Source organism: Convolutriloba macropyga, chromosome 11, assembly GCF_964194025.1.
Source record: "Convolutriloba macropyga chromosome 11, txConMacr16.3, whole genome shotgun sequence".
NCBI classification, from domain to species: Eukaryota; Metazoa; Xenacoelomorpha; order Acoela; family Convolutidae; genus Convolutriloba; species Convolutriloba macropyga.
The window spans coordinates 41,914,838-41,935,031 of record NC_134478.1 but is presented as its reverse complement, the minus strand read 5'-3'; the positions used below and the strand labels follow the sequence as shown (position 1 = coordinate 41,935,031).

The 20,194-nt window shown below is 35.9% G+C and overlaps 1 protein-coding gene across 1 annotated transcript in view; it reads left to right on the top strand.

Moving 5' to 3' along the window:
• The window catches only part of LOC142349531 (putative acetylcholine receptor chaperone), a 359,559-nt gene that overhangs the window by 288,887 nt on the left and 50,478 nt on the right, over positions 1 to 20,194 (top strand). The window lies entirely within an intron of this gene.

Below are 20,194 nucleotides of genomic sequence, written 5' to 3'. Positions count from 1 at the left end.
AGCCGCTCTCAAGATGTCCATATATCGATTTCGAAGCAGAGGAAGAGCCGCTTGCAAAGAAACAACGCTTGTCCAGTAAGCGCTAAAGAAGCTGGTGATGCTGCCCAACTCCACCCCGGTTGGGAGTCTCAAGAAGTATTGACGAGGAGATACAAAAACCTGCGACTGCTCCGCGCAGGAGCTTCTTGTGACAATAACAGCTCTAAAGGGGATAGCTGCCCAACTCCACCCCGGTTGGGAGTCTCAAGAAGTATTGCCGAGGAGATACAACAACCTGCGACTGCTCCGCGCAGGAGCTTCTTGTGACAATAACACCTCTAAAGGGGATAGCTGCCCAACACCAACCCGGTTGGGAGTCTCAAGAAGTATTGACGAGGAGATACAAAAACCTGCGACTGCTCCGCGCAGGAGCTTCTTGTGACAATAACAGCTTTTATAGGGGATAGCTGCCCAACTCCACCCCGGTTGGGAGTCTCAAGAAGTATTGACGAGGAGATACAAAAACCTGCGACTGCTCCACGCATGATCTTCTTGCGACAATAGCAGCTCCAAAAAGGGGGATTACAAGCTTTTCCACTTGTCCAGACAACACAAATAGTTGTTAAAGAAGATGCTGACGGAGAAGCAGTTTTGTTTGGGAACATTTATAAAACTTAAAAGAATGACTTAAAACTGAATTTCGTGTCTTAAATTTTTATTTAGATGTTTGTTATAAATAGTTTATTGTTTGTTCTTAACCTTGCTTTATAAATTTAACTTTTTTTTTTATTTTGTTTCATTTTTACAACCTAAGCAACAAATTAGTTCCAAGCTGTCTGTCGGTAGGGTTTTTTTGTTTTTTGTTTCCTCGGACTCATTAATTAACCATCAAGAGAAAAGATAACCGCTGAGTTTGAGTGAATAACCCATAAAAAAGGTACCTCTCTATTTCAAAATGAAGTTGAGGTACGTGTTTTACATATTCAGGCAATAAATCTAACATACAGGTAATAATTGCCAAGAACTTTTCATCCGCGCGCATGATCGAACACGTTTGGGTAAAATGTGCCAAAAAGTGAGTCAGGGTGTACTGGTTTCTTACTACTGCCGTCCGCTGCTTCTAGGAATCCACGGTATCGAATTGTTTTTCCGGTTCTTTAAAATGGTCAAATGTCGAAGATCTGATCATTTTGGTTGAAGCTCCTGTTTCGACCAACATCTCTCTTAGAGTCCCGTTTACTTCCACGGTAACTTTAATGCTTCCATTTCGTTTGTCAGGTTCCCTCTTCACTGAATCTTTAGGTTTGAGAAACTGTGGCTCCTGAAGTTTGTCGACTGCTTTTACACTATTTTAAGTGTTACGCTTATAAGTTGGATCTTGATTGTTTATGGTCGTGATGTAACCTTCTTTCCTAAAGCCCTGGAGGATCCCGGCCCCTCTTAGTTCAAGTGGTTCCCATTGGTAATTGGTTTCATTGCATCCCATCTTAGAGCAATTGTAGCAACGGACTCCTTGCTTTGATGTCCCGGAAAGATTTTCTCATCATGTCTGGCTGCCCTTTGATCATGTCTGCCTTGTTCCTCACTTGTTTTTTCATCTCGTCCACTTCTGCCTTCATCATTTCGGGTTCCATTTGTCCACTTACAGCTTGAACATGATGTCTTTCCACATATTGGTCTGATTGTTGAAGGTACCTGGTGGTGGCCAAACTCCTGCGCTGCCTCAGTCTAGATTATCGGCTGAATGCATTGTTATTAATGGCCCTATCAACGCATCAGTGAACGTGTTGGGGTCCTCCCGAAAAAGAAGTTCGTGTATCTTTTGATCATACGTAACGTCACGAACAGTTCTTCGAGATGCTTCAGGTGATCTTCTGCCGTCTTGCTATAGTTGAAGACATCGTCCAGAAAGATGAGGTTGATTTGGTGGAGGCTCTGCTGGAATAGCTCATTCATAAGCGGTTGAAAGAATTCGGGTGCATTGGACAGGCCAATTTTGTATTAGGACATAATCATACATACCTCCGTCTGGGGTCAGATATCGGTCTTGTGTCTATGTTCGGTGGCTACAGGGACTTACCAAAATCCACCTGCTAGATCTACAGAAGAGCAAAATGTATTTCCTCTCAGAGCATAAACCGAACACTTGAGCTTGGTTAGGCGTCGGATAGGCATCCTCCACAGAAAAACAAATCAGCTTTCTATAATCCACACAGAACCTCCAGCTCCTGTCTTTTTTTTCTCTAGTACAATTGGCGCACTATATGGACTTTTTGATAGTTGTATCACTCCTCTCTCTAACGATTTACTATTTTCTGTCCGGATGATTGGTACATTGCTGGTGGGATTCTGTGTGGCGTCACCTTGATAGACTTACTATCACCTGTTTCAATTCGATGCTCGACCTCATCGGTTGATTCCAACTCGGAATAGGCCAACGTGAACACGTGTCTGCATTTGATGACAAGGTCTCACAATGATCTTCTCGTGCTTCTGGGGCCCATTTCTTCAAAATCTGCTCAGCTTCCTGTTGAGGTGAATTTAGAGAAAGAACAACCTCACCAACATCCTCTGAATTTAGACATGAGTTTTGTTGACTTCTATTCAACCCTTCAGCTGGGTCTCCTCTTCCTCCTCTCTGTTGAGTCCTAAGTTGTCGTCGTTCTCACCATCACCGGCATAGATACTCCCAGAGGCCATCATAACCTCTACTTGGTCTTTCTTCTTACCAACCATTTCCAGCATTTGGTTGATCGCATCCTTCGTTTCGGCTACATGCGTCGGCTTCGAGTAACCATTCTGCGATGCTCACCACAACATTCAACTGTTCATGGGTATAATAGCTGACTCCATTGGGCTGTTCACAACTGTTTGGTCTGAAAATTGATTACACAGTTATGTTTTTGTAGATCCCATGTCCGAAAACCATTTCTGTTTTTCTGTTTTGATTCCATCAATTATTCGGACTTCGCATTCATCATCAATTTCAACCACTTTGAGGCGAATTGTTGCTGATCCTGTAAAGTTTACATATCGACCGTCCGCTGCCTCTAGGAATCCACGGTAACGAATTGGTGTTTTTAGTTCCTGAAAGTAGTCAAATTTCGACGATCGTATCATATTGGTTGAAGCTCCTGTTTTCTTGTTTCCACCAAAATCTCTATTGGAGTCCCATTTACGTCCCCCGTTACTGTAATACTTCCATTTCGTTTGTCAGGTTCACCCTTCACTGCATCCTTAGGTTTGAGAAACTGTGGCTCCTGAAGTTTGTCGACAGCTTCTAAAGTATTTTAAGTGTTACGCTTATAAGTTGGATCTTGATTGTTTATGGTCGGGATGTAACTTTCTTTCCAAAATCCCTGGAGGATTCCGGCCCCTCTTAGTTTAAATGGTTCCCACTGGTCTTTGGGTTCATTGCATCCCATCTTAGAGCAATCGTAGCAACGGACTCCTTGCTTTGAGGCCCCGGACAAAGTTACTCATGGTGTCTGGCATCCCTTTGATCATGTCTGCCTGGTTCTTTACTTGTTTCTTCATCTCTTCCATTTCTGCCTTCATCATTTCGGGTTCCATTTGTCCACTTACAGCTGGAACATGATGTCTTTCCACCAATTGGTCTGACTGTCGAAGATACCTGGTTGTTGCCAAACGCTTGCGCTGACTCAGTCTAGATCCTCGTCTGATTGCATTGATATTAAAGGCCCTATCAACGGCATCATTGAACGTGTTGGGGTCCTCCCGATGAAGCAATTCCTGTATCTTTTGATCAAACAACCCATCAATGAACTCTTCTCGGTTCATGTTATCCCTTGTAACTACCTTCATGGCGGAATTGGCAATTTAACCAAGCAACCTTACCCGTCTGAAGAACTCTCAAATGTCCTCTTTCTCGCCCTGGGCCAAGCTCTTGAACTCTGTACTTGCTGTCCCCGGATTCCTGTAGGGTGACATACTCGGGTCCAAGTACGTCATCATCCTTGCAAGAGTGGGACCTGGTTGATCTTGTTCCTGAACGCGATAGTGTCGAGGCATATCAATAAACTCCTGCAACGCCCAACCAACAAGAAGGGTAGGTATTTTGATTCAAGCCAGCTCATCCGTCCAGCGACGTTTATCTATCAGGTATGAGAAGTGGACTTTCCGTGAAAACCAATCCGGAAACAACACCGACGGGAACTTCTAGTGCATGCCAGTTGTGTTGTTGACCGCTAACTGGTTTTGAGCCATAACTACAGGCTCCGCAAAAAGCGGTCTTTTGTTCTCGTTCAATTCTTACTTGTGAACAATGGAATTCTTCGTCTTGAACTGAGTTTTAGTCTCCTCGCTCAACTCGCTGTAATTGTACCTGAAGAAAACTAGCCCACACAGGAGCGCCACCGTAGAATTTTGATATTAGGCTGGGTTAGTTGTCGGGGAGACACTACCTCCCAAAATCCTACCAGAAAGGTTTTTTTGGTAGAAAATGTTTATTCAAAGTCTGCCCACAATGTCCCCGGCTTGCTCTCCCTCCGGCTTGGCTTGGAATTAACTTAGTTGGTGAAAAATAAATTGATATAATTCGATAGAATATATAACTAATTTCAGGAATAAGTCAAATTGGTTTTCAGCAACAAAAAACAATTGAAGGCACTAAATTGGATTTTATGAAGTGATTCCAATTTAGCTAAGTCAAACTGAACAAGCAAAGTAGTCTCTTCTAATATCAGCCTCACGAATATCTCGTTCTTGGCTCTCAATATTTTTTAGTATAGTCTTTCTTCTATTAAGAAAGACCAACTTCTCGACAACAACTATTATCTCTTTCTCTCTGATTTTTTTTTACTCAAGTTGAATTCCTCTACGATGTCAGAGTTATTTTGAGCCCCCTATAACACCACTACCACAGCAAACAACCATGTTGTTTCACTCTTCCTTAGCAATTCTACGAATCACAACGTAATAGAATGAGTGAACAAGAAAACCGCTGCTATGGACTACAGCAAATGTGTTTCCCTTACGTAAAATTTGCTGGGACTTCAAATGAACAAATGAATGATCTGAACGCCTTCTTTATTCATTGGTGACTACTACTCAAGCTATTAAAACTAAAACAAAAGCAGTATCAGAATTATGACTCTACCAATTAATCAATCGGTCCAACAATGACTTCAGGAATTAAATCATTATTTGGAAGTTTAAAGTCCCTCACGGTATCTATAAAATAGATTTCTAAAAGTGACCATGATGAAACTCGCCCCCCATGGAATGTATTTTCACCACACCACACTACCAAGATTAACCACACTGAGTTAAATACCTGATGATAACTAACTTTTATAAACTTGGTCCCCCTCGAACAAAGTTATCTTGCCGCAACTAATAATGTTTTACGTATTGTAACCGCATAACCCTGGTACTCAAAAAACGCATTGCTGCATCCTTAAATTGAAACTTGTTGGAGCGGCTTTTTCCATTTTTGGTCAAGAAGTTGAGTAATAGCACTTCAAAACTGAACCGCAATGAGAATTTTAACTTTACACGGACAATGAAATGAACAATTTTTCGGAGTCAATGTTTGCCTAATATGACAATTAAAATGTCTGGATGTTTGTTTAGCTTCATTTTGATACTTCTGTGATCAAAAATATAAAATATCCGAAGAAACTTGTTGGAGCGGCTTTTTCCATTTTTGATCAAGAAGTTGAGTGATAGCACTTCAAAACTGAACAGCAATGAGAATTTTAATTTTACACGGACAATGAAATGAACAGTTTTTTGGTCATGTTTGACCAAAAAACTGTTCATTTCATTGTCCGTGTAAAATTAAAATTCTCATTGCTGTTCAGTTTTGAAAAGCTATCACTCAACTTCTTGATCAAAAATGGAAAAAGCCACTCCAACAAGCTTCTTGTTATTTTTTATATTTTTGGACAGAGAAGTATCGAAATGAAGCTACACAAACATCCAGACATTTTAATAGTTACATTAGTCAAACATTGACTTTGCTGAAATTGTTTCTAAAATCTAGTATCCGTAGTTTAGTGCCTTTTTTAAAAAAACGCAATGCTTTCTGGAAGCATTCGGTACACATTTCTGTGGGAGGAAGGACAAATTTTCAACCACAGGTTCAATACAACCAAGACAAGTCAAGTATCCAGCCCATAGCCGCAAAACAACCATCTCCAGATTGTGAGAGATGGCGGCAGCAGCGAGCAAAGCGAGTTGGGTATCGATAATAGTACCAAGTGGTCATTTAACGATGTGGAAAACTTCGATTTAGCTCAGTATTATGGTGCGACTGATATGTCCACTACACCGTCAATGACAACTCCCACCATAGAGGATGGAACAGCTCACAACTCAATTGTGCTGACTGACGAGGCTCCGGTAACTACCATCAGTGTTCGACCTACAGAACCTCCAGCACTCGTTGAAAGAGTCCAACCATTTGGCAATGAAACTCAAAACTTGTCAGATTACGTTGTGAAAACTCGTTCAGAACTACGTTTTGAATGAATTTGGTGTTTTAAATTTTATACTTGATTCCTTTTAGAGTACTTTGTAATGTATTAGTACATTTGGTCTAATTCATTTCTTTTTATATTGAATTATTTCCTTAATCTGAGAACTTCCAAACACTATGCAAGCTATGTTCCAGCAAAAAGAGCAACTTCTGTCAAAATTTCATAAAAATTTTGATAGGAAGTCTGCTTCATAACAAAAAAGTCGTTTAAAAATTGATTTTTAAGAGAAAAAATTGAATTAGTTGTTCAAATTTCAATAAAAAATTTTGTTTTGAAAATCGATATTTAATAAAACAAATCAAGTTTGAAAGTTTTTATTATGAAATGTAAAGAAAATTCAATTTTGATTGCGCAAAATCATACCGCAAAATGAAGAAGAATGAAAATTTTTTGCTTAATTAAATGACACTTTTTGATCATCTTTTCTAATTTTAAGAAGTTTTTTTGACTCAAAATTGATATTCAAGAAAAAAACGTGGAAAACATTTTTAACAAAAAAACTTTTTCGGTTTTTAAGAATTTTTGTTTGTGAAGTTGATTTTTAACAATACTTTATTTCAATTTATAAACACAAATACAAATCACAAAACATGGACAACAAATTAAATACGGTATTTTCTAATTTCTAGATACAAAAGAAAATTATCAATTATTCCATGACCATCTAACAAACAATCAACAATATTTTTTAATTCACTCTCTTACATTGAAATTTTAATGAAACGAAATCTATCTAGAAAAGATGATCCAAGGGTTTGAGTACCCGCAGTTCTTTGTTCAGCGCGTAGTAGGTGACGATTGAACTTCCTTCTACTCAATCATTTTTTGAAGATACTGAGTACTTTTTGCACGTACTTAATCTCCAAGTGGTGCTCAACCGCTCTGGTTAACTGGGTAAAGACCAATCCTGACTCTTCTATAAGGGAACCAATGAACTGATGTTTATAGTGTGTGTACAAGCAATCGACTGTTTGATAATTATAAGACATTTTTTTTCTTTTCTCTATCATCTCTTTCACTGAGGTTTAAATGAGAGTAATGTGGCAACGAAAAGTCTTTAATGAACAAAAATTGTCGTTATGAGTGGCAACGGAGTGTTTTTTAGTGAGTAGATAAGGTTCATACTCCCTAACTGATACGGAAACGAATAAAGTTTTGTCGCTATAATCTCTGTAAAATTTAGGTAAAACTTGACATATTATTGCTGCCGTATCGATATTGGGATAACAGAATAGAACTTATATATGGAAACGAAAAAATGGTAACGCATTTTTCGTTTTTTAGAGGTAACAAACTGTTTCGATAAAAACCTAAAAAATAATTTTCGAAATGATACAATTCAACAAACAGCAAGCTAAAAAAACTCGTTGTTAGAATTGTTCCAAATATTTCAAGCACTATTTCTCTTCAATGACACACAAAGGAGCTAAACAACGGGACCTTTTTGAAATTCTGTCAAAAAAATTTAGAACCTCAAGATTTCCGAATAGATTACTGTATATGGAAAAAAATCACTAAGCATTCTACTTTTGGTGTAAATGACGTCATTACCACAAAATAAGTTTCCAGTTATTAAGAGGAAATAGTTACAAATATAAATCACTTATACAGTCTTACACACTCAGTAGTTGAAATCTTTCTCTCTAAAGTATCACCTTTTAATTCGAGTGCTCCTTCTATGTACACTTAATCCTCGCCAAAACGAGGAACTGAGGAATCGGTTCCTTTTTATATGGACTTTGGTTCAAATTCAAAACAATTTGGGAGATTTACTGTGTCCCAGATTTCACGAAACGGACAACTTTATGCTGAACCAACCTTCCAAGTCTATAAAAAAGACAATTCTGGGACTTTTGAAAAGTACCAGCAGCTTGGAATTGGAGACTATGAGTTTCAAAAGTTCTGCTTCCTCAAGGCGGATCTTCTAAGTAGAGAACTAGAGATGAGCGAAAGCCAATCTCAATTCGAAGAAAATATAGGCATGGAGCACGTGCTGGAGCTTTGACACAAAGAGAGAGCGATTAGCATTGGACAAAACCGCACACTCTATTTTGCTTCCCTCCAATGCATCAAGGACAACCCAGCATTCAACTTATATACAAATTCGGATTTTTTGTCAAAAAGAAAACAACGAAGTCAAATATGTGCATTACGTTAGCTACACTCTGGATGAATTCAAGGAGTTGATACAAAATTTGATGGACTTTTCTAATATTCAAAAAAATACTTTTCAATAAATGGGTAATTTTATAATGTATTTGTCTTTTGATTATATACTTTTTGCCCATTTTTTATTTGTTTAATCTGATAATGAGTTGAAATATTGGTTCCTCTAGAAATATTATTCTGGGTTTAAGAAAAAAAATCAAAAAAATTCCTTTTTAGACTTCACTACAAACTAAAAAAATCTTCTTTTACCTTTCTTGAAGCTCCAAATTTGACCCAAAATTGATAAACGTGACACTGAGTCCAATTTTTCAGAATTAAAATAGGTTATTAAGGACGGACTACGACGCACGACTTTATTATATCAATCTGGTAAAGAAAAAATTCCATTTCACAACATCGTTGGAACTTAATTCGCTGGAACGGACTGTTTGATAAATATAAGACAGTTTTTATCTTTTCTCTAGTATCCATTTCACTGAGGTTTAAATGAGAGTAATATGGCAACCAAAAGTCTTTAATAAACAAAAATTGTCGTTGGTAGTGGCAACAGAGTGTTTTTTAGTGAGTAGATAATGTTTATACTCCCTAACTGATACGGAAATGAATAAAGTTTTGTCGCTATAATCTCTGTAAAATTTAGGTAAAACTTGACATATTATTTCTGCCGTTGCTATATCGGGATAACAGAATAGAACTTATATATGGAAAAAGAGTACGGTAACGCAATTTTCTTTTCTGAGAGGTAACAAACTGTTTCGATAAAAACCTAAGAAATCATTTTCGAAATGATACAATTCAAGAAACAGCGAGCTAAAAAAATCGTTGTAACAATTGTTCGAAATATTTCAAGCACTATTTCTCTTCAATGCAACACACAGGAGCTAAACATTGGGACCCTTTTAAAATTCTGTCAAAAAAATTAGGGAACCTCAAGATTTCCGAATAGATTACTGTACATGGAGAAAAATCATCAAGCATTCCTTTTTTGGTGTAAATGACGTCATTACCACGAAAAGGAATTTCCAGTTATTGAGATGAAAGTGTTACAAATGTAAATCACTTATACAGTTTTAAACTCTCAGCTCAAGTTTTTGAAATCTCTTTCTCTAAAGTATCACCTTTTCATTCGAGTGCTCCTTCTATGTACACTTAATCCTCGCCAAAACGAGGAACTGAGGAATTGGTTTCTTTTTATATGGACTTTGGTTCAAATTCAAAACAATTTGGGAGATTTACTGTATCCCAGATTTCACGAAACAAGAGTCCAATTTTTCAGAACTAAAATAACGGAGTTCAATGGAGTTTTTTAACAAAATGTGGTTAAAAAAGAGGAATACAAGAAATTATTGGAAAATCTTCCCGACCTTCATTTTTATGTAGAGAATTTCAAAAACACCAGTGTCACTTTAGATAAATAGGGATAAAAATTTGATGTATATTTTCACACTTTTAAACATTTTCAATTGTTACAGTAGTATTTTTCCAATGTTTCCTAACAACGAAAAACGAAAAAAAAAAGTTTCCCTGCTTAATGTATATTTTGGGCTCAAATCATTAATTCGGAGGAAATAGACCAAAATTTTCCCCACGGAGGACATATAGGTTACGGTAATTCCATTCTGGACTTTTTCCTAGCAAGATCAAAAGTGTTCAGTTTGCAAGCAATTTTACACAATTCTGCTGGAGGGGTTAAAGCAACTACAAACCATGGAACGGGTTTTTGCTACATGTTACCACAAATTCCGAGCTCATGTTTCTTGGGCCATATTAATCGTCTGTTCTTTTGCATCTTTATGAAAATTTGTCAACCACGTCTTTTGCAAATGTTAGAATGTTGATCATTTTTCTAAAAAGCATTCCAAAAGAAGGAATGCCACTCGCTGCGCTAGATTTTGAATGCTTAGAAGGAAAAATTGTCTAAAAGTTGGGTATCTTTAAGGACGGAATTGTGCTTGGATACAATTGTCTAACACCTAAAGACTACAAACCAACATTTCAAGCAAAGTAGAACACAAAAAAATGCACGGTATAAATTGGAACCATGGGAAGCTTGATTTTTTCGAGTTGGTTTCTATTATTCATCGACATTGCCCACCAACAACAGAGTATTTTGCAAAAGGATTTGAAAAATGCAAAATTTTATCACCCTACTTGTGTAAGGATGTGGAAAATCTTGATCATGGCTGTCCGAAGGCTTCAAGCTGTCAAGCTATTGGAAAACGATGATGCTGAGCGTATTTGCAGCAACTACAACGACGCAAGACGATTCTTCACTGTGCAGAAAAAAAGGCTTACATTTATGGGATATGGACTTTGAATTTTCTTGGTAACATTTAAGTATCGTATTCGCTACTGTAGTTTATTAAATTCATTTGTAATTTTTTCTCTGAAAATAGAGTTGTATTAGAGAATGAGTTGGTTAAAAAGTATCTACAACTACTGTTGCCAGACTTCGTTATTCCTTCATAGTCTCGTCCTAATTTTTGTACATTTTGCACCTTGATGCTTTTTCTAACTGATTCCTTTGACGGAACAATTTTTTGGTTATAAGTTTTGTTTTTTTTTCAATTATACTTTTGTTAATTTTCAGCATTTTTTTGTTGTTTGCGTTCCAATTCAGTTGCTTAGTTCCTTTATCCAAAGAGAAGCACCTAAATTAGCTGAGACTTGTGAGGAAACAACAGTTTGGATCGCCATTTTGTCGAAGACAGTTGGATATATTTTACCTTCTACGCAAAATGAACAAAAAAATACCACAAAGCAACAAATTTTTTTCTTTGGTACGACCAAGTGGATCTGGGAAATCTCTTCTCATTCACGATTGGTTAGTTTTCGGAACTTTTCAAACAGAATTTGACAAAATTTATTTTTCTTAGCAACACCATCAATCTCTTTACGGACTTATGTCAAAAAATATAAAAAAAAATTCTTTCAAGGTGTTGATTTTGAGATGATACTCAATCTACTCAAAAATGGAACAAAGTATTTACTTGTTTTCGATGACTCTTGTGGAGAAATTTCTAGTTCTAAAGAATTTGTAAAAATAGCTGCTGCTCGTAGTCATAAAGGTTTATGTACAGTATAAATTAAGCACAAGCTCTTCCATCAAAGCCGATTGGGAAGGGATATTGAGCTACAGAACACCCATATCGTTTTTAATCAAATCACGCAGAGGCGTCTTACAAATAAACACACTCGGTCAACAGTTGGAATTGGAATCTCAACTAAATGGCTGATATACCACAGCAACTTAAGTTCCCTATGGTCATTTACTTATTGACTTGAATCCGAAAACATTCAACACTCTGAGATACTGTTTTAACAGTGGTTCAACGCCATCATTATTTTTTCTCCCTCAAAGCAAGCAACAGCATATATATTAGAACAATGAGCACACAACATCTCTCTAATCTGATTGTGCTCCAAAAATTTTCCCAGAGCATCAAAATTACTTTCCTCAAATATTGTCCCAAAGACATAATCCAGTTTCTAAGCGAGTGCGTAGTAAATCTTCTAAAAGGAGAGCTGAAAAAATTGGTGAACAGGAAGTTTTAAATTGCAGAGAAGATATTAATCTATTTATTCTACAAAAGAAATAGTCTCAGTAAATGAAGATAGATCCTGAGCTCCAAAAAAGGGATCAGTTTTATACCAATTTTAACTCCGTCAATCATTAATCGTCCCTCTTGAAATGAATCAGTTTGTTTTGATTCCTCAACAACTTTATGATAAAAAAACCAAGTTAGCACCTCAAAGATTGAACAGATATAACAAAAAACAGAATTTGGTTCCAAAAAAATTAGAAACTGTTTAAATAAAAGTTTACGCTAAAAAGAAGTCTTCCTCCAACGAACTTCTTATCAATAAAATTTTAAATTCACCTCGCATTAAGCTACCCTATCTGACTCCATTTTGTTAGACGGAAGAGATACAAACGTTGCATTTTACGCGATTCTGCTGGAGCGGTTAAAGCAACTACAAACCGTGGACCGGATTTTTGTTACATGTTACTTCAAATTCCAAGCATATGTCTCTTGGGCCACATTACTTGTCTGTTCTTTTGCATCTTTATGAAAATTTGTCATCCACGTATTTTCCAAATGTTAGACTGTTGATCATTTTTCGAAAAAGCATTCCAAAAGAAGGAATGCCACTCACTGTGCTAGATATTGAATGCTTAGAAGGAAAAATTGTCAAAAAGTTGGGAATCTTCAAGTATGGGATTGTGCTTGGATACATTTGTCTCCCACCTAAAGACTGCAAACCAACATTTCAAGCAAAGTGGAACACAAAAATATGCACGGTATAAATTGAAACCAGGGAAAGCTTGAATATTTTGAGTTGGCTTCTATTATACATTGACATTGCCCACCAACAACAGAGTATTTTGCAAAAGGACTTGAAAAGCGCAAAACTTTATCACCCTACTTTTGTAAGGATGTGGAAAATCTTGATCTTGGCCGTCCGAAGGCTTATAAAACGATGATGCGGATTTTAATTGCAGCAACTACCCGTATCGACGCAAGAAGATTCTTCACTGTGAAGAAAAAAAAGGCTTACCTTTATGGGATATAGACTTTGAATTTTCTTGATAACTTTTAATTTTCGTTTTTGTTATTGTAATTTATTAATTCATTTGTAATTTTTTCTCTGAAAATAGAGTTGTATTAGAGAATGAGTTGGTTAAAAAGTACCTACAATCTCTGTGTTGCCGGACTTTGTTATTCCTTCATAGTCTTGCCCTAACATTGGTACTTTTTTCAAATTCGATGCCTTTTCTCACTGGTTCCTTTGACGGAAAAAATTTTTGGTTATAAGTTTTGTTTTTTTTTTCAATTATACTTTTGGTTAATTTTTAGCATTTTTTTGTTGTTTGCGTTCCAATCCACTTGCTTAGTTCCTTTATCCATAGAGAAGAACCTATATTAGCTGAGACTTGTGACGAAACAACAGTTTGGATCCTCATTTTGTCGAACACATTTGGATATATTTTACCTTCTACACAAATAAGAACAAAAAAATTTCAACAAAGGAACAAATTTTTTTCTTTGGTACGACCAAGTGGATCTGGGAAATCTCTCATTCACGATTGGTTATTTTTGGGAACTTTTCAAACAGAATTTTACAAAATTTATTTTTCTTAGCAACACCATCAATCTCTTTACGGACTTATGACAAAAATTATAAAAAACAGTATTTCAAGGTGTTGATTTTGAGTTGAAACTCAATCTACTCAAAAATGGAACAAAGTATTTACTTGTTTTCGATGACTCTTGTGGAGAAATTTCTAGTTCTAAAAATTTAGATTAAGGTATATGTACATTATACATTAAGCACAATCTCTTTCCTCAAAGCCGACTGGAAAGGGATATTGAGCTACCCATGTCGGTTTTATTCAAATCACCCAGAGGCGACTTACAATTAAACACACTCGGTCAACAGTTGGAATTGGGATCTCAACAAAGTGACTGGTATACCACAGCAACTTACGTTCCCTATGGTCATTTACCTATTGACTTGACTCCGAAAACAGTCAAAACTCTGAGAGACTGTACTAACTGTGGCTCAACGCCATCACTATTTTTTCTCCCTCAAAGCAAGCAACAGCATATATATTAGAACGATGAGCACACAACATCTCTCTAATCTGATTGTGCTCCAAAAATTTTCCCAGAGCATCAAAATTACTTTCCTCAAATATTGTCCCAAAGACATAATCCAGTTTCTAAGCGAGTGCGTAGTAAATCTTCTAAAAGAAGAGCTAAAGAAATTGATGAACAGGAAGTTTTAAATTGCAGAGAAGATATTCTTCTATTTATTCTACAAAAGAAATAGTCTCAATTAATGAAGATAGATCCTGAGCTCCAAAAAAGGGATCAGTTTTATATCAATTTTAACTCCGTCAATCATTAAGCGTCCGTCGCGAAACGAATCAGTTTATTTTGATTCCTCAACAACATTATAATAAAAAAAACGAGTTATCACCTCAAAGATTGGTTAAATATAACTGGGATTTGGTTCCAAAAACTTAGAAACTGTTTATAGAAAAGTTAACGCTAAAACAAATACTTTCATTTAGATATTGTAAATCGTCATCTGTGAAAGACATACCCATATCTGCACTTCCCTGCTCATTCTTTTTCTTAAAGTCATCAAACAATCTTCCCTTTTGTAGCCCAACTTTGACGTGAAGATTGATTTCTCTCATATCAAGATAGATACTTCTAGCTGTTTCAAATTCAAATTCAATGCTGCTTTCATCCAATGAAGTACTAGGGTAAATTTTTTGAACATGAGAATGTTCAATTGTTTCCAAAACAGCAGTTTCGTCAAAAATTTCCAAGCAAGTGTTTGTAAAGAGTCCATATCGAAAATTAGAATCAATTGTTGATCTGGAATTGACTTTAGATTTGCAAATATATCTTTTTTTGTTCGACGACGTCGACTGATTTTTGGAAATGATCTATGAATAATGCGACGCTTTTTTCTTTTTCCTACACCTAGCTGTTTACGTAAAATTTTCTTTCCAACATCAGCAGCTTCAGATTCGAGTTTTTTTTCGCAGTCAAAACATTATCATTTTCAGTAGCAGCCATTTCAGTTAAATCAGCATGCACTTTTTTTGTGCTGGGACAACACATCGTCTCACAAACGGAATTGCTGTCCTCCAAATTGTTTGCGCTAAAATCTCCTACCCTTTTGTCTGGCATACAAACGAAAACACTGTAAATCTCCGTCAGCAACCTTTTTTTACAACCTTAATTCTAAAATGATTATCGGAAAAATTGATACAAAGTCTGTAATTTTTTAAAGTTTTTGGGAGGTTTACCTATAGATCTGTTAACTCTTGTGTTCATAGTGCTGACGAAGCTATCCATTTGATGTATGTAGTTATCACCCTTTTCCTCCATGTAGCGATAAATAATGTTTTTCAAAGATCTAATTGCTCTTCCTGCTACAACAGCTTGTTTCACATCTTGTAGAGTAGACTTTGATGTCTTCACTTTTGCAAAAATTTTTGAATTGTTCTCCAAACTCAGTACGTTGATCAACCTAAAGGCAGTTACAGCATCAGAGACATATTTTGACTTCATTGATTGTACACGGACCAGGCAAGAAAAGACGTCAACAAATATTAATAAATTTTTCAAAGCGTTATTAAATTCAAAAATTTATCCATGAAAGCCAAATGGAGACACCAAAACTCATTGATAAGTTTTGCAAAAGCAGGTAATTTTTTGAAATGTCGAATTGCTTGTCGAATTTTAGAGTAAGAATTATTAATTTAATAGTAATTAAGTAAGAATTATTTAATAAAAAATTGTAACAAGCAGTTTGATGACTTAATTGGTATTGAACAGTCTGCTGTTACATTTCGTTAACAACAACGCGTCTTGTAAATCAGGAACAGTCAAGATACTTAAGGGACACGTGAGGATTAAAAGAAATCATGTAAAGATTTGGTCTTGCAGGAATAAATTTCAGTCTAATTTTGTATTTGGAAGCAGTAACTTTTTGCATTGGAATAAATCGACAGCTAATTTACCGTATTAAGTGTTTCCATTTTTCAGCAGAAGTTATTCCTCACGATCTTTAAACGAGCTCTTCTTCTAATCATTAGGTTTTTTTCCAACTTTATGTCCACGACAAGCCAAAATACCTTCTTTTATTCTCGTTGAAGCACTAAATTCAATAGAAATTAAAGCCTTGTGTCCATAGTGACCATTCGAGATATTGTAAATCATCATCTGTGAAAGACATACCCATATCTGCTCTTCCCTGCTCATTCTTTTTCTTAAAGTCATCAAACAATCTTCCCTTTTGCAGCCCAACTTTGATTTGGAGATTGATTTCTCTCATATCAAGATAGATACTTCCATCTGTTTCAAATTCAAATTCAATGCTGCTTTCATCCAATGAAGTACTAGGGTAAATTTTGTGAACATGGGAAGATTCAATTGTTTCCAAAACAGGACCAGCACCACTCTTGAAAACACCCATCCCTTAGACAGCTTCGTCACGTCCAAAGACATGACAAAGATCAGCAGAAGGAGTTCTCATTGGGAAGCTTCAGAGAAATTCGCTGTAAAATCTTGGTAAAATGTAATTTGATTGGTGTATTTTCATAGTTCTCACGTTCCAGATTTTTTTTTTGCATTTGGTTTACAATATCAGAGATTGAGGGATATAGACCTGGATCAAGAGTGTAATAGTCTGACAATTTTGTATCCTGTGCTGCGTCATCTAGATTGAAAAATTATCGTTCCGTGATGTTTTGGTGCAAGGAAGGCCAAGACAGTTCTGTAATTGCAACCTCCCATTCTCCTTCAAGATTTATTGATTCCGGAAGAAAGTTTGTCAAAGAACTGAATGTACTATTTGGGTAACAATCAAATGAAGCATTCGACACCAGTTCTACAGTGAAAGAGTTAAAAATGATACACTTTGCAAGCTCATGTTCATCAAATTTGCCTAGAGTTTTGTCACTGTGTTCTCCGTAACGGTTATAGGTTGGTGGTTTTAAAGTTGCAATTTTAACAAATTGAAATATTTCATGGGTTAATTGAGACTTGTAACCTTTTCTAGCAGATATATCGTCCTTGGAGATTCGAAGTTTGTCTCCATTTTTAAAGCGTAATTTACCGTATTAAGTGCTTCCATTTTTCAGCAGAAGTTATTCCTCACGATCTTTAAACGAGCTCTTCTCGTAATCATTAGGTTCTTTTTCAACTTTGTGTCCACGACAAGCCAAAATACCTTCATTTATTCTCGTTGAAGCACTAAATTCAATGGAAATTAAAGCCTTTTGTCCATAGTGACCATTCGAGATAATGTAAATCGTCATCTGTGAAAGACATACCCATATCTGCTATTCCCTGATCATTCTTTTTCTTAGTGTCATCAAACAATCTTCCCTTTTGTAGCCCAACTTTGATTTGAAGATTGATATCTCTCAAATCAAGATAGATGCTTTTATCTGTTTCAAATTCAAATTCAATGCTGCTTTCATCCAATGAAATACTAGGGTAAATTTTTTGAACATGAGAAGATTTAATTGTTTCCAAAACAGGAGTTCTGTACTGGAATCTCTTACCAATGAAACTTTAAGTTCATTTCGTATTAAGCTATCCGTATCGGAATCCATTTTGTTAGACGGAAGAGATACAAACGTTGCATTTGTCAATTATTTATACGCTTTTGAAGAGAAAAAACGTTGAATGTCCCGATATTTATAACACAATTCTTGACGCAATTGACGTAAATCTAAAAAAATACAAACAAAGACGCCAAAAGCAAAGGACGAGGAAGCTGGATTTCATTCCAATTTTTAATGAGACAAGCTACAGAAGTGGTACAGGGAAGGAAAAGCCGCATATTATTCTGTTCAAAACCTTCAGAAAGCTAGCGGATTGTCAAAGAAGAAGGTTACTGATTTTTCTATACAGAAAGAATTCTTACTCTAAAATTCGATAAACAAATCGACATTTCAAAAAATTACCTGCTTTTGCAAAACTTATCAATGAGTTTTGGTGTCTCTATTTGGCTTTCATGGATAAATTTTTGAAAACGCTTTGAAAAATTTATTAATATTTGTTGACGTCTTTTCTTGCCTGGTCCGTGTACAATCAATGAAGTCAAAATATGTCTCTGATGCTGTAACTGCCTTTAGGTTGATCAACGTACTGAGTTTGGAGAACAATTCAAAAATTTTTGCAAAAGTGAAGACATCAAAGTCTACTCTACAAGATGTGAAACAAGCTGTTGTAGCAGGAAGAGCAATTAGATCTTTGAAAAACATTATTTATCGCTACATGGAGGAAAAGGGTGATAACTACATACATCAAATGGATAGCTTCGTTAGCACTATGAACACAAGAGTTAACAGATCTATAGGTAAACCTCCCAAAAACTTTTAAAAATTACAGAATTAGTATCAATTTTTCCGATAATTCGAAAAACTTCCGATAATCATTTTAGAATTAAGGTTGTAAAAAAAGGTTGCTGATGGTGATTTACAGTGTTTTCGTTTATATGCCAGACAAAAGGGTAGGAGATTTTAGCGCAAACAATTTGGAGGACATTAATTCCGTTTGTGAGACGATATGTTGTCCCAGCACAAAAAAAGTGCATGCTGATATAACTGAAATGGCTGCTACTGAAAATGATAATGTTTTGGCTGCGAAAAAAAACTCGAATCTGATGCTGCTGATGTTGGAAAGAAAATTTTACGTAAACAGCTAGGTGTAGGAAAAAGAAAAAAGAGTCGCATTATTCATAGATCATTTCCAAAAATCAGTCGACGTCGTCGAACAAAAAAAGATATATTTGCAAATCTAAAGTCAATTTCAGATCAACAATAGATTCTAATTTTCGATATAAACTCTTTACAAACACTTGCTTGGAAATTTTTGACGAAACTGCTGTTTTGGAAACAATTGAACCTTCTCATGTTCAAAAAATTTACCCTAGTACTTCATTGGATGAAAGCAGCATTGAAGTTGAATTTGAAACAGATAAAAGCATCTATCTTGATTTGAGAGATATCAATCTTCAAATCAAAGTTGGGCTACAAAAGGGAAGATTGTTTGATGACACTAAGAAAAAGAATGATCAGGGAATAGCAGATATGGGTATGTCTTTCACAGATGACGATTTACATTATCTTGAATGGTCACTATGGACAAAAGGTTTTAATTTCCATTGAATTTAGTGCTTCAACGAAAATAAATGAAGGTATTTTGGCTTGTCGTGGACACAAAGTTGGAAAAGAACCTAATGATTACAAGAAGAGCTCGTTTAAAGATCGTGAAGAATAACTTCTGCTGAAAAATGGAAACACTTAATACGGTAAATTAGCTGTCGATTTATTCCAATGCAAAAAGTTACTGCTTCCAAATAGAAAATTAGACTGAAATTTATTCCTGCAAGACCAAATCTTTACATGATTTCTTTTAATCCTCACGTCTCCCTTAAGTATCTTGACTGTTCCTGATTTACAAGACGCGTTGTTGTTAACGAAATGTAACACCAGGCTGTTCAATACCAATTAAGTCATCAAACTGCTTGTTACAATTTTATGGAAACAACTGCACGTACATTTATTATTCCTTCAGGACAGAATAGTTCTTATCAGGAAATTGTTTTAACAATGCTCCAATCAGATGAGCAGTTATTGCTATGAACACCAATTCGGCATTCACTGGACATTTTTGAGAAAAATTTTTCCATTATCAGAAAATTGGTTTGCAAGAACTTAGAATTCTTTGCGGAGGTAGAGCTATAGTGTCACTTGTTACAACTAATGACTGTATAGCATACATAACAACAATGAAAGCAATGAAATTTAACTAAGAAATTCCTGCGTTACGAAACATCAATTTCAGAACCTTTACGTACTGGTATTCGATCTCACTTCACTTCAAGATGCTGGAGAGGATGTTTTTTATCCTGAGCGCAGCGCTGAAAGTATTCGATTGGAAATTTTTTCGATCGTTCGCTAAGAAATTTTACTTTGACTGAAACAACTGTTCTAGGAGAAACAA